Genomic DNA, 14,641 nt, shown 5'->3' on the forward strand with positions numbered 1-14,641 from the left:
GGCATAGATGTTGGTTGGGCCATTGTCGTCATGAGGTCGAAGTACCTTCATGAATTGGGTAGATGTTACCTCGTCAATTTCACCCCAGTCACGTTTGGGGTAAGAGGTAAGCCCGACATCACACACTTCAAGATGGGCGGCAAGTTGGTCAATTGTTAAGACAAAAGGTTTTTGATTTATGTAAGCTGAGAGGGTTCCAGATGCAACATCGACTCTGACTGTTGCATAGAATTAAATAACCTCGGACAAGTACATGGGACTATACTTGTCCAATAGGTTCACCCAACCCTGTGCATACATTGCTACCTTGAAATATTTGAAGGCAAGAGAGGTATCATACCAAGACTTTTTGTATCTCCTTCCACTGTGAAAGCAACAGATTAGCATACCGTGGCATAGCTTGAGAACCTCCTCCGGAAAATCAAGTGAGTTGAGATGGTTGAGGATATAATTCTTGAATGATTCTCCAAAAGTAGCAACAACTAAATCCATGCATGTATTGAGTGAAATCTTTTCCTCAATAATCTCATCCTCATTCACATTTGGCAAATCTCGATGATATCGAGGCCGTTTGGGTGCCTTGGTTTTTGAACCGGATCCCCTTCTTCTTTGAGTGACTTTGGGTTTTGGTGGGGAAGCCTCCGGTGTTAATTCATCGTCATCACCAAAGATCTTGACCATCTTCCTCTTAGACCGGGTTCTAGAGGCCGGTTTTGAGAATAATGGGTCAAGCCCATCATCGAACACTTGCTCGGCATTCCCTAGATCCTCAACATCAACAATTTCTTCAACATGCAACGTCTTTGTTGCATCAATTTTTGGGGGTTCATCAATTTTCTCGGCATTAGGATCGATTTCTTCTTCAACAGGGGGAACCTTTGTTGCATCCATCTCACCCGGCACATCTTCCTCTATTCTTTCATTTACCAAGTCTTTTAAGAGTACATCATCATGATTTCTTTCCTTATTAGTTTCAACTTCAACACTCTTCTCCTTCTCAACACTCTTCTTATTCTCGTTTATTTAAGTATTTTTCTCCTTGTTTTCTTTCGAATCTTTCTTCCTTTCTTTTGATTCTTTCTCATTTTCTTTTGATTTTTCCTGACTTTCTTTTGAATCTCCCTCATTTTCTTTTGTTTCTCTCTCATTTTCTTTTGATTTTTCCTCATCTCCTTCTGATTTCTCCTCACTTTCTTTTGATTTTCCTTCTTCAAGTTCCCCTTTTTTCTTTTCACTTGAATGACCCTCTTTTTCACTTGACTTCACAGCTTCATTCTCCTTTTCAATTTTTTCATCTTTCTCGGTTCCCATAGTAACTGGTTCCTCCTCATCGGTATCAATGTCCACCTCGGCATCCAGATGGAGCGAGATTGGAGGTCTCCTACCACGACCTCCTCTGCCCCGACCACCACCTCTTTTGGCGGTTGTTTTCTTTTGTGCCACAGTGGTCTTGGCAGTAGCAGGGATGACATCATCAGTTTTGGCAGCGGATTTGGGAGGCATTTTCTTTTTGGCAATGTATTTTGGATTAAAGGTGTTTCTAAGTTGGAGAACTTCCTTTGAAATTTTTTGTTTTGAAGTCATTTGAAATATTGGAAAAGGAAGGGGTTTTGACGGTTTGGGAGTTCGAAAAAGGTGAGGGGAGATTTTTGTTTAGTGGGTAACGGAGAGTTTAGTGTGGGAACATGGGAAATAAATGTGGGGTTGGTGTGGTTAACAAGGGGAGAGGACGGTTGAGTGTTGAGAGATTAAGTATAGGTTGTAGGCTTAGGTGTGATTGGACAAAAAGTGGTTTAGTGGATCAATGCAATAATTAACTCAAGTTCACAAGGAGATTTTTAAGTTTATTTTGTTCGACCAGTTTGCATGCATCAAACACATTAGCTAAATTTATTTACATGTGAACCCAACCTCTAACCAATCATTGGAGAAAATATTTCAATTTAGCTACATGTCACCTAGTAAACCAATTTCCGACCGAAGTCTTACGAATTGTTCTCTTTCTAACGGTTTTGTAAAGATGTCCGCAATTTGATTTTCCGTTTTACAAAAGTTTAGACATATATTACCCTTCTCAACTTGATCACGTAAAAAATGATGTCTTATGTCGATGTGTTTAGTACGTGAGTGTTGTATGGGATTCTTTGATATGTTAATTGCACTAGTATTGTCACGAAATATTGGAGTAGTCTCGAAAATAAAGCCATAATCATGCAATTGTTGACGTATCCAAAGGATTTGTGCACAACAAAGAGCGGCACTCACATATTCACTTTCGGCCGTGGACAATGCAACGGTGTTTTGTTTCTTAGAAGCCCATGAGATGAGACATGGTCCTAGGAATTTAGCACTGCCCGAAGTGGTTTTCCTATCCAATGTGTCACCGGCATAATCCGCATCCGAAAATCCTACAAGATCAAGTTCGTAGTGAGTTGGGTACCAAAGATATAGCCTTTGTGTTCCTATTAAATACCTAAAAATCCGTTTGACGGCTTTGAAATGTGACTCCTTAGGATTTGATTGGAAACGGGCACACACACTAAATTGTATGTCGGATCGACTAGCGGTTAAATAGAGTAAGGAACCGATCATACCTCGATATACCTTTTCACTAATGCTCTTACCATTTTCGTCCTTATCAAGCTTGATTTTAGGCACCATTGGTGTAGGCATAGGATTAGAATTAGTCAACCCAAACTTACTTAACATTTCTTTTAAGTACTTTTGTTGATGAATCATTGTTTCGTTTTCACTTTGTTTGATTTGAAGACCAAGAAAAAATCCAAGTTCTCCCATTATACTCATTTCAAATTCGGAAGTCATTAAATCAAAAAAGTACTTATAAAGAACATTGTTAATTACTCCAAAAATAATGTCATCGACATATACTTGCACAAGCAACAATTCGTCTCCCTGTGACTTGATAAACAACGTTTTATCAACCGAACCACGTAAGAAAGCATTTTCCAATAGAAACTTTGAAAGCCTATCATACCAGGCCCTAGGGGCCTGTTTTAAACCATAAAGCGCTTTATCAAGTTTAAAAACATGGTTTGGGAACTCGTTATTTACGAAGCCCGGAGGTTGTTAAACAAATACTTCTTCATCAAGGTATCCATTTAAAAATGCGGTTTTGACATCCATTTGAAAAAGCTTTATACCTTGATAAGATGCAAAAGCTACAAGCATTCGTATGGCTTCAAGCCTAGCTACCGGTGCAAAGGTTTCATCATAATCGATTCCCTCTTGTTGGTTAAAACCTTGCACCACTAGTCTAGCTTTATTCCTTACGATTTCTCCAACATCATCTAGCTTGTTGCGAAAGACCCACCGTGTACCAATTACAGTACATTGGGAGGGCCTAGGGACAAGATGCCATACCTTGTCTCTTTCGAATTGCTCCAATTCCTCTTGCATGGCTGTCACCCAGCATTCATCAGTCAGGGCTACTGTGACATGGTCTGGTTCAATTTGTGAGAGGAAAGCATTGTGTGCACAAAAATTTTGGAGTGATGATCTAGTTTTTATTCCAGATGTTAGGTCACTGGTTAGGTTTGATAGAGGATGTGAGCTTTGGTTCTTCCATTTTTTAGGAATAAGTGAGTCAGAGGATTCGGTTTGTTCGTCTGTAACAGTGGAGAGGACTGTTACATGAGGATTGTTTGAAGGAGGTGATTGTGGTTCGTTTATAATTTGATTGGGCTGTTCTTCACCATCCTTATTCCCCCTGGATGATCCAGCATCTTCTTGTGTTGGAGGACGATTAGTTCCCCCTGATTTTTAGATATCCGCCTCATGCAACAGTGGCTCCAACTGTTGATCAGCCTCTTCCACCATTTGATCCATAACATGTGTCATACCAATCTCAAAATCATCATCATATTCATCATCCTCATCATCAACCTGTGTGTTTGACACAAAACGACTAGATTCATCAAATATTACATGAACACATTCTTTCATTTTCATAGTCCTTTTGCTATAGACTTTATAAGCTTTAGTATTATCGGAATAACCAACAAAAACTCCTTCATCATTACGAGCATCAAATTTGGCAAGGTTGTCTTTTCCATTATTGTGCACAAAGCATTTACTACCAAAGCATTTTAAATGTGAGAGGTTAGGTTTTCTTCCTCGTAGTAGTTCATAGGGAGTTTTCTCAATGATTTTTCTAATTATGACACAGTTGTAAATATAACAAGATGTTTTTACGGCTTCGGCCCAAAAATTCTTAGGAACTTTAGAGCTAATGAGCATGGTCCTAGCCATATTTTCAAGAGTTTGATTCATTCGTTCCACAACCCCATTTTGTTGTGGGGTTCTTGCGGCCGAAAAGTTATGGCTAACACCATTCTCATTACAATAGGCCTCAAATGACAATTTCTCAAATTCGGTTCCATGGTCGGATCTCAATGAGACAAGTTTATAACCAAATTTATTTTGAACCTTTTTTACCCAAATTAAAAACTCGTCAAATATTTGGTCCTTAGAACTTAAAAAGTGAAGCCAAACAAATCTTGTGAAGTCATCTACTATGACACAAATATAACGACTTCCACCTCTAGTCACAATACGCATGGGACCACATAGATTAATATGAATGAGTTCAAGAGGTAAAGAAGTGCTAACAACCTTTTTGGATTTAAAGGAGCATTTAACTTGTTTTCCTTTAACACAATCATCACAAAGTGATTTAAATTCAAAGTTAATGTTAGGAATGCCGTCAACTATATTAAGTCTCTTGAGGGTGTTAAGTGTCTTAGCATTTACATGACCAAATCGTTTGTGCCAAAGCCAAGGATCGTTCTTTTGAACACTCATGCATGATAGTGATTGACCCGAAAATGAGTATAAATTAGTCATGTAGACATCTTTGACACGTTTACCTTCAAGTATGAGTTCTCTAGTTTTTCCATTGATGATTCTATATTCACTAGCAAGAAATTCAACAATATTACCTCGATCACATAGTTGTGAAATGCTCAAGAGATTGTGTTTCAAACCTTTGACAAGCAACACTTTGTCGATGCACAATGACTTTGAGTTACCAACCTTTCCAATACCAATGATTTCACCCTTTTTATTGTCGCCAAAAGTCACCATGCCACCATCGTAGGCTTCTAGCGAGAGGAATTGGCTTTCATCTCCCGTCATGTGACGAGAGCATCCACTGTCTAAGTACCAATTGATGCTGCCCCTCACTAATGCCTATAAGAAATCAAACATTTAGTTTAGGAATCTAAACAAGTTTGGGTTCCGTCTTGACAATAACTTTCTTGACTTCCTCTTTCTTGATCCAAACTTGTTTAGCAATTTTAGTGCTTTTTTCTAAGTCACAGACTCGTTTTTCACAACCATTAAACTCATGACCTATTTTAACACAGTAGTTACAAATGATGTATTCAGGAAGACGGGCATACTTTCTTCTTCGGAAGTCAGTTTTGCTTGGATCCACGGTTTTGAGTGCAACAACAGTGCGTATACTCTTGTTGCATTTGAAACCAAGTCCAGCTTTCTTTGCAAATTTTTCATATTCTTGTGATTGTTTTAAGAGAAACTCCAAAACATTCTGACTTCATTCCCACTATAAGTAAAACATCTTAGCCTCATCTAGCTCTTTAGTCAATGTTTCGATTTTAACGAGATGATTAAGATTTACTTTACCCAAATTGTCGAAGCCTTGCTTTGCATGTCTTGCTTCATCACTAAGTAACAACCCAATTTGTTCTAGTTGTTTGTCATTCCTTTGACACAATGTGAGCTCAGCTAAAAGAGAGTCGCGTTCTTTAGTCAAGGAAGACACTACTTTAGTGAGAGAATCTATTTCTTTTCTTAACTCGGATGCTACAGTAGAAGCCTCTGTAGCATGAGTCTGTTCAACCTTTTTCAAGTTCTCAATTTGAGCATGAAGGTCATCATTTGATTTTTGCACTCGATCTAAGGCGCTTTGGACATAACTAGACTCATCATTCAACATTTCAACAATCTTAACAAGATCATCTTTTTCATTATCACGAGTTGCTAAGTCAATCAAAAGTTGGTCACGTTCTTGAGTTAGTGATGACACATTTCCTTTTTTAGAACCGGATGCAACAGTGCAGGGATCTGTTGCATTCATTTCATCAACCTTGTTGACTAGAAATAATTTTTTTTTTCTTTTTGATTTCTTTTTCAAGACTCAACATGGAACTAGGTTGATCATTCTCATTTAGACTTTCTTTTAAGATAACATTTTCTTCAGCTATGTCCTCAATTTCAATTTGCATAGCTTCCAACTTATTAGTTTGGCACACGACATTTATCGATAAATTGATCTAGGAGGAGACACATTTTGTATTTAGAGAAGGATCAAACCTTTTTCTTGAGCTTAATTACCTCATGGTCTGAATCTGAGTCGGAATCTGCGGAGTGAGCCATAAGACATTTGATGTCTTCTTTCTTTAAGGATTTGGAACCACCTTTTGAAGATCTAGAAGAGATGCACAATTTAGCGTCTAATTCATCCTCAAGGACATCGTCCCCTTCGCAATCAGACATGCCCCAAATAGCAGTCATTACCTTGCTTTAATAATCACGTTTAGCAGAGTCACGTTTTTCCTTAGATTTGATATCGTTCCACTTTGGGCATTATTTGATTTGGTGACCTTTGTCACCACATTTAAAGCAACCAACAGTGGAGTTAGATCTTCTCTTAGGAAACCGACGTTTACTAGAATTGTTGCTATACTTTGAGAGTTTCGACCATTTATCATGCCAACAATGTTTTTAGTGAACATTGCGAACTCATCGTCTTCATCCTCCTCATCACTTGAGAGAGCATTAAGAGCGAGTCCTTTCCTTTTAGAGCTTTCACTAGAACGCTTCATGAGAGTTAACTCATGAGCCATAAGTGAGCCCATAAGTTCATCAAGGGTGAGCAATGAAAGGTCTTTTGCTTCCTCAATAGCCGTAACCTTCGGTTGCCACTTTTTAGTTAGGCTACGAAGAATTTTACGGACTAAATCCTCGGATTGAAAACTTCTACCTAAATTCTTAAGGTCATTGACAATACTAGAAAATCGTGAAGACAAACTATTAATTGACTCATCTCTTTCCATATTGAACATCTCATACTGTTGCATGAGAAGATCAATACGGTATTTTTTTTACTTGTGACGTTCCCTCATAAGCAAGGTTTAGGGTGTCCCAAATCTCTTTGGCCGAATCACATCCAGATATACGATTAATCTCTTGGTCACCGATCCCATATTGAAGAATGGACATGGCCTTAGAGTTTTTCTTGATTTTCTTATAATCAGCCTCAACATACTTATCCTCACTTTTCAAGGTACTAGTGCCATCAGCATTAGTCACTTCGATTTTGAGGGGACCCTTTTTGAATGATCAACCAATATTCATAGTCTGCACTTTTAACATAGTGCTCCATGCGATGTTTCCACCAAGCATAGTTTTCTCTCTTGAAAATGGGATACTTAGTGTGTTTTGAATCGTCCATAACTATAAGATCAACTCTTTGGATTTAACCAATATCAAGAGCACGAGGCTCTGATACCAATTGAAGAGTTAGGAACGATAAACACCTAAGAGGGGGAGGGGGTGAATTAGGTGTACCTTTTCAAAAAATTTATCCTTAACTTAGTTAATTGATTAACTTAAGTAAGGAATCATGAAGTACTAGACTTGAGAAACTTAGTTGAATGTAAGTTCACAAGATGGTACAGCAGAAACTTAGTTATGTGACATAGAACTTCACTAGGTACAAGCGAGAAATAGCGAAGTGAAAGATTGTAAAAGTAAATGAACAAACAAACGACATTTTTAAAAATTGGTTAAGCCTCTACTCCGAGGCCTACGTCCAACCATTATTTTATTGCTTGTTTAGAAATTTACTCAAACTTACTAAACCCATTACAATGAAAATAACTCCCCAACCTACTCCGGTTGCACTCAAACTTAAAGCTACTCCGCTTCAAGAGTTTATAGGTTCTATCTCAAGGTGTTACAAAATCTTTGAATCTCAAGAGTTCACTAAATGAACATGGAGACCACAATTAAGATCTAACCCGAGAATCATGGAACAAACTCATTATGTCACAGTACAGCGAACTGATACTTGGAAGTTTACAGCTTTTTCGAAAACAAATGAAGACTTTAAAAATATGAAAAATGTTTTGCACACACTTGAAGAACAAAGCTTTAAATGCACAAATGATTTGCAATGTTTTACAATAAATGCTTTGGAAAGTCTTGAGAAATAAATGAGACTAAGACACTCTATTTATAATGGATTTGATCTCAAGTAAGTACAACTTAAATCCAATATAAGATTAGTAGCTTTTGAGTGATGGTAAGTGTTAGACTTTAGGCTTGGGGCTTAAGTTATTGAAGAAATCAGAAAACTTAAGCTAAAACACTCAACATGTGACCTTTTACAAAAATGACAAAAAACGTTTCTAGCTTTAAAAGTTTGACAAGTCCAACTTACCAATTTATGTAAAAGGTGTTTGCATAAATCTAGAGGTTTATTCAAGTGGATTTGTGACTCAAAATTTCAGATTTGTTTTCAAGCTTTTGAAGATTCAAATGCTAAGGTCTGAAATTTGCAAAGTTTTAACACTTAAAACATTTCGTTGAAAACGTCCTCCATACGGTAGTATCAGAAACCACAGTACAACGTACTGTTGCATGGTTTTGCCATAACTAGACTTGAATGAGAATGTTACACTTACTCTTACATTTTTCGACTAAGGCTAGGAGCCTAGGATAATATCATTGTCTTGACTTTCTTGTTTATCTTGATCATCTTGAGCCATCATTGAAAGTCCATTTGATTGCTTCAATCACTAAGCATTTTCAACTAAAAGCAAACAATCAAATAACAAGGGGACTTGGCATCATCAACTCAATGTGTTCTAATAATAAGGGAATTCCTTGCTGAGGTGACATGAGGACATGAGGTTTGGATAGGATTTCCTTTATCCTGTCGAAGGCCTTTTGACAATCGTCGTCCCAATCGGTGTGATCGGAGGCGCGGAGTTTCTTGAAGTTAGGTTCAGAAATCATACTGGGCTTGGCTATGAAGAGGCTGATGTATTGGACTTAACCGAGAAATCCCCGAATCTCCTTCTCGCTCTTAGGCCGAGACATTTGCTGAAGAGCTTTGATTTTGGTAGGATCAATTTCAATGCCCCTTTTGCTGACGACGAGTCCGAAGAGTTTTCCGGAGGTGACCCCGAATGCACACTTCTGAGGGTTTAGTCTCATGTTGTATTTCCGAAGGCGAGCGAAGAATTTCCAAAAGGGCGCTGATGTGGCCGTCCCGCTCCTTTGATTTGACGATCATGTCATCGACATATACTTCCACTTCCTTGTGCATCATGTCATGTAGGAGAGTGGTGGCAGTTCTTTGATAGGTTGTTTCGGCGTTGATTAGACCGAATGGCATGATAGTGTAGCAATATGTACCCCACTGTGTAGTGAATGCAGTCTTGTGCATGTCTTCCTCAGCCATTTTGATCTGGTTGTAGCCAACATACCCGTCCAAGAATGATAAAAGGGCGTGCTCGGCGGTATTATCCACCAAAATGTCGACATGTGGCAGAGGGAAGTCGTCTTTTGGACTCGCTTTGTTCGGGTCTCTAAAGTCGATGCAAAACCAAATTCTCCCGTCCTTCTTGGGTACGGGGACTATGTTGGCTACCCAGTCAGAGTATTCGGAAACTTTGATGAATCCGGCTTTGAATTGTTTGTCTACCTCTTTCTTGATTTCCAGGGCCCACTCGGGGCGCATACGGCGCAACTTTTGCTTCACGGGTTTAGCTCCGGGTTTAATGGGTATCCTGTGCTCTGCAATCTCTCTGTCGATCCCAGACATGTCTTTGTAGGACCATGCGAATACGTCCTTGTATTCGTGTAAGAGGTCGATGAACTGCTGTCTTTCCGACGGGCCAAGGGTGGTCCCTATCCTAAGTTCTTAAGGTGTTTTGTCGGTCCCTACGTTGATGGGTTCGGTCTCCTCAATGATGGGTATCCTATCCTCTCGCTTCTCAAGTTCTTTGGCTAGGTGAGGTGGGTAGTCAACCAAGTCAAATTCCTCATATTCGTTCAGAATTGCATTGCAGTTAAATTGAGACGAGTCGTAAGCAAACTTAGCGTTCATTAAGTCGACCTGATCGAAAAGCTCGGATAGGACAGACATCTCATGGGCAGTCAGAGGCGACACAGTAGAGGAGGTGGCCCCTAGAACAAGCTCTAGGCTGCTACCTTCTACGGGAGTGGGGGTGACCCTGGTTGACTCAGCCTCTGAGGCAGCCACAAGTTTGTGATAAAACAGTGGAAAGGGGACCTTGACCTGGACACCAGGAGCGCTAGGAGCTAAGACAGACTCTAACTATGACTCAGACTCGGACTCTTTTTCGTCTTCGATTTCCTCTTTGAACATATGGCCTTCTCCAGTTGTGATCTTGAGACTGCGGCCTTGACGATCGATCCACTTGACAGTCTTCCTCCAGCCTTGCGTAGCTTTCTCTGGGTCAGCATCAGAGATTAAGGCAGTGGGATCGAACTGGTTGTCTTTGAGAGCGATGTTGATGATGTCCTTATTGTCGAGGTGTTTGATGTTGTCTTCTCCGAATAGGAGACTCACGGCTTGCCCGTCCAAGCAAGGGGTTTATTCAGATTTGGTTGACGCAGCTTTGGTGTTGTCGGGGATGAAGTGGCAGTCTTGAAAGACCTCTACGCCTGGATGTTTGACCTTTGCTACGGGGTCGTAGATTGGCTCATGAAAGCAGTTGTAAAGCTCGAACTCTCCCTCGAGGATGAAGTAGCCGTTGAGAGTCAAGTAATAGGGTTGGAGGATGACTCCTTGCTTTTTGCGTTTCCTTACTAGGAGACCCATTTCCTGGATATCCCCATCGGTTGGCTCATAGCCTAGCCCAAAGGGGATGCTGGGGACCTTGGCCTATTTCATGGGTGGAAAGGTGCTATTCAGTGGGTCGAGAGGTAGGCCCGGGAAATAACCCAGGTGTATCAAGATGCGGTTGACCGTGAGGTTCGAGAATGGGTCACAATCAAAGGGTGTTGATTCATTGGTTAGGGCGTTCACATCTTGGAATCCCCACATTTCGTTGTCATCTTTTTAATGACCTGAGAGGCTATTCACTTCTTCATGATAGCCTTGATTGGGGATACAGAAATTGTGATTGTTTTCCCGTTGAAAGGGACCCTGATTTTCGGATACAAGGTTGAGGTGACGGCCTTGGCCACGTGAATCCAAGGGCGTCCTAGAAGCATGTTGAAAGAGGCGTCGATATCGACCACCTGAAAACTGGTTTGTCTTTCTAGGGGTCATGTTGCAATGGTCAAGGTGATGAGCCCTGGGACCTTGATACCCAGTTTATGAGCCGTCTTGTGGGGAATGACGTTGACCGCAGATCTGTCGTCCACTAGGACCATAGGCACGTTCCTTTTTAGGCACTGTACAGTGACGTACATGGCCAAGTTATGATTGGCTCCGAACGGAGGGATATCTTCGTCGGAGAAGATGACCGGGTTACTCACGTCAGGGACATCCTTGGTCATGTGTGCTGCCACTTCTTCAGGAGAGGAGATAGAGGGAACTGTCAACTTTCCCAAGGCTTGTAGCAAAGCCTGCCGATGTTCGAAGGACGTGGCGATAAGTTGCCGAATTGATATTTCGGCCTTGGCTTTTTGTAGTTGTTTAAGGGTCGAGTTCTCGGGAAACCTAGGTTGAATGTCCATATTCGGGACGATTTGGTCATTTGTTGTTGGACCAGTTGTTGTATTGTTCGGATTCTGGTAAGGGTGTCCGAATAGGGTAAGGTGGCCGATCTCTTTTACCTCTTTGTCTTTTTTCGAAACAATGTAGACATCCTCTGCGTCGTCTCTCCAGATACCGTTGATTTCGGGATCGCGAGGGTACCTTGGAGGGGTATTCCTCGGCGGATAGTTTTTTTAGGGGGCGTTCTTGTGGGGGTAGTTTTTGTGGGGTTGATTATTGTGGGGTGCATGCCAGAATGGTCGCGGGAGCAATCCTTTATGGAATTGGGAGTTTTGGGTGCTTGGAGGACCCTCCCTTGGGCATGATGTTGGTGTTGGCGGGTTGAATACCAGCCGGTGGTAGGCGTCCTCAAGTCGGGTGATCCTTTCTGAGAGACTGGCTATGGCTTCTTCAACCTGCTAGAACATGGTGAGCATGGTTGCGGCGCTGAATACGAACACCCCGTCCGGGGTGTGATAGGCTCGTATTTCTACTATCTATTTAGCTTATTTTATGCATAATAAAGCGGCATTGGGACGTGGTTTCACAAGATTTACGTCACATTTACCATATTCTTAATACCGGGTTAGTAATGGAGTTTTGAGCAATTATCGGAAGCAAAGGCATGTCTTGAAGTCTACCACGGTACAAAATATCTACAAGCAAGAAGGAAGACTAGTTAAAAAATGAAGAAGTGAAAGGATGAAGCAATTGAAGATTTGAAGCGTCGTTTGCATAAGGATCGACTTCAAATGGGTATAGTTTGAGTTCTAGAGCTCATATCGATGCAAGGCCAAGTGGAGGTGAAAGCTTATGTTAGTAACTTTCCAACGGTAGGTCACACGCCTCATTTGCCCAAGTAAAGAAAGAGATATGGCCTTCGGAAAAAATGTTGTCCAGGAGGGAACTCGCACCGTGCGAAATTTCTGCCTAGAAATTCGCACCATGCGAAAAATCTGGGTTTCCACAATTTTTGTTACGGGTTTGCTTCTAACTTAAAGCCCATTAATCTTCCGCATCTTAGGACTATAAATAGTTTAACACCATTAGGTTTTAGGATCTTTTGGCATTGTTGGGAATTATTTTGTAATTTGGTGAAGTATTCATCTTTTAATTGGGTTTAGATCTATTATGGAGAACTAATCTCCTCTTCTTAATCCAACTCAAAGGTGTAATGTTTGGTTGTAAGACACTCTAATCTTTCCTTAATTTGTGTTATTGTTATTAATCTCTTGTGTTTATTGTTTTGAATTTTGGAAACCTTGTTTGATTATAGTAATTAAGTGTGATTTCCTTGTTACTTAATCTTACCAAGTTCCTTAATTTATTGTTGTTGGGTTTATTAAGTGTGATTTTCTTGTAATCTCATCTTGCAACAACTTATTATTAGACTAATGAATGTGATTTCTTCTTGGTTTAATTAACATTTGAGAGATTAATTTGTGATTGCTCATTAATTGTGATTTCATTGTGAGTAATTGCACCTATTAGATTCCTATTGCTTCATCTTCTTGTTAATTAATCTATGTGTGTGATTTTCACTAGAGGAATTAATAAGTTGGGTCAATTATTAAGTGTGATTTCCTTGTGATTGGCTTCTAATTAAGGGAATTTGGAGATTCAATCTCACTAACAGGGCAATAATATTGGTTAAAAGGATTGATTGAGTGGCTTTATCAACTAAAGTGTCTCACTTTATTGAGTTGGGTTAAATTCTTCTTAAAATTGATAAATTTCCATCTTATAAATTGATTTCTTGCTTGCTTGTTGTTCACTCTTGTTTGAATTTCGTTTTGTCTTTGAAAACAAACCAAAAAAACCCCTCTTTTTACATACTTCTTGTTAATTTCTCACAATTGTTTTAGTTTCTCTTTTGAATTCACCATTGCAAAACCCCCCTTCTCTTGGGTTTGATCACATTGCTTGCTACTTTACTAGTTTTAAATTAGTATTAAGTGTGGCTTATAAATTATTAATTTGGCCATCTTAAGTAGCGACATTTTAGGCGTGTCAAATTTTGGCGCCGTTGCCGGGGATGGTAACGGTTTTGTTAGTGTCTTTAATTGTGTTTTTAGAGTAGTTGTGTGTTTTTGTGTGCTTTGTACCGTAGCTAGTTTTTGTAAATATTAGGATTAGTTTAACTAGTTTCTATTGCTCTCTTTTGATTTAATGACTTTTCTTATTTTTCCTCAATTTGAACCATTTTACAAGTCTTCTTCTATATGCTTTCTTGAGATATTTGAACCTATTATTCAAACCGTCTATGAATTGTGTGGAGGTGACACTTTGAATATTGCTATGACTAATGGGATGGTAGAAGAAGACTTGGGGTATGTTTTGTTTTATGATTTAGAGGGAACCTTACAAGATTTGGACGCAAATCCACCCATGGAGGTGTTGGAAGAAAACGAGAAAGTTGTGCTTCTTAAGGATGTTGGTTATGACCCTTCTTTGGGTAAGAAGTTAGTAAGTATGAACTTTGAGGAGGATGTTGAGAGGGTAGAGAACAAGATGCTTGTTGAAGTTTGGCCTCACAAAGAAAAACCACCCATACTAGTTCCTAAAGAACCTCTTGTGTTCCTTCAGTCTTACTTGGTTTTTAACAAGTCCAACCCTTCTTTGAAAGAGCCTTATCGTGACATTAATTTGTTTTTCGAACATGAAAGCTCAATGAATCACTTGTCATGTGCATATGTTTTCATTGTTCATGCTTGGTATGTCTTGACTTTCTATTATTGTCACTTTTCTTGTTTGTGGGCTAACATGTTTAATAGGTTACTAAGAGCATTGAGTTGCTCCGCTCTTGACCATTGATAGAAGATGAAGCTTGAAAAGGCATCGAGCAAACGACGAAAACCAAAA

The sequence above is a fragment of the Silene latifolia genome, chromosome X (genome assembly GCF_048544455.1).
Source record: "Silene latifolia isolate original U9 population chromosome X, ASM4854445v1, whole genome shotgun sequence".
NCBI classification, from domain to species: domain Eukaryota; kingdom Viridiplantae; phylum Streptophyta; class Magnoliopsida; order Caryophyllales; family Caryophyllaceae; genus Silene; species Silene latifolia.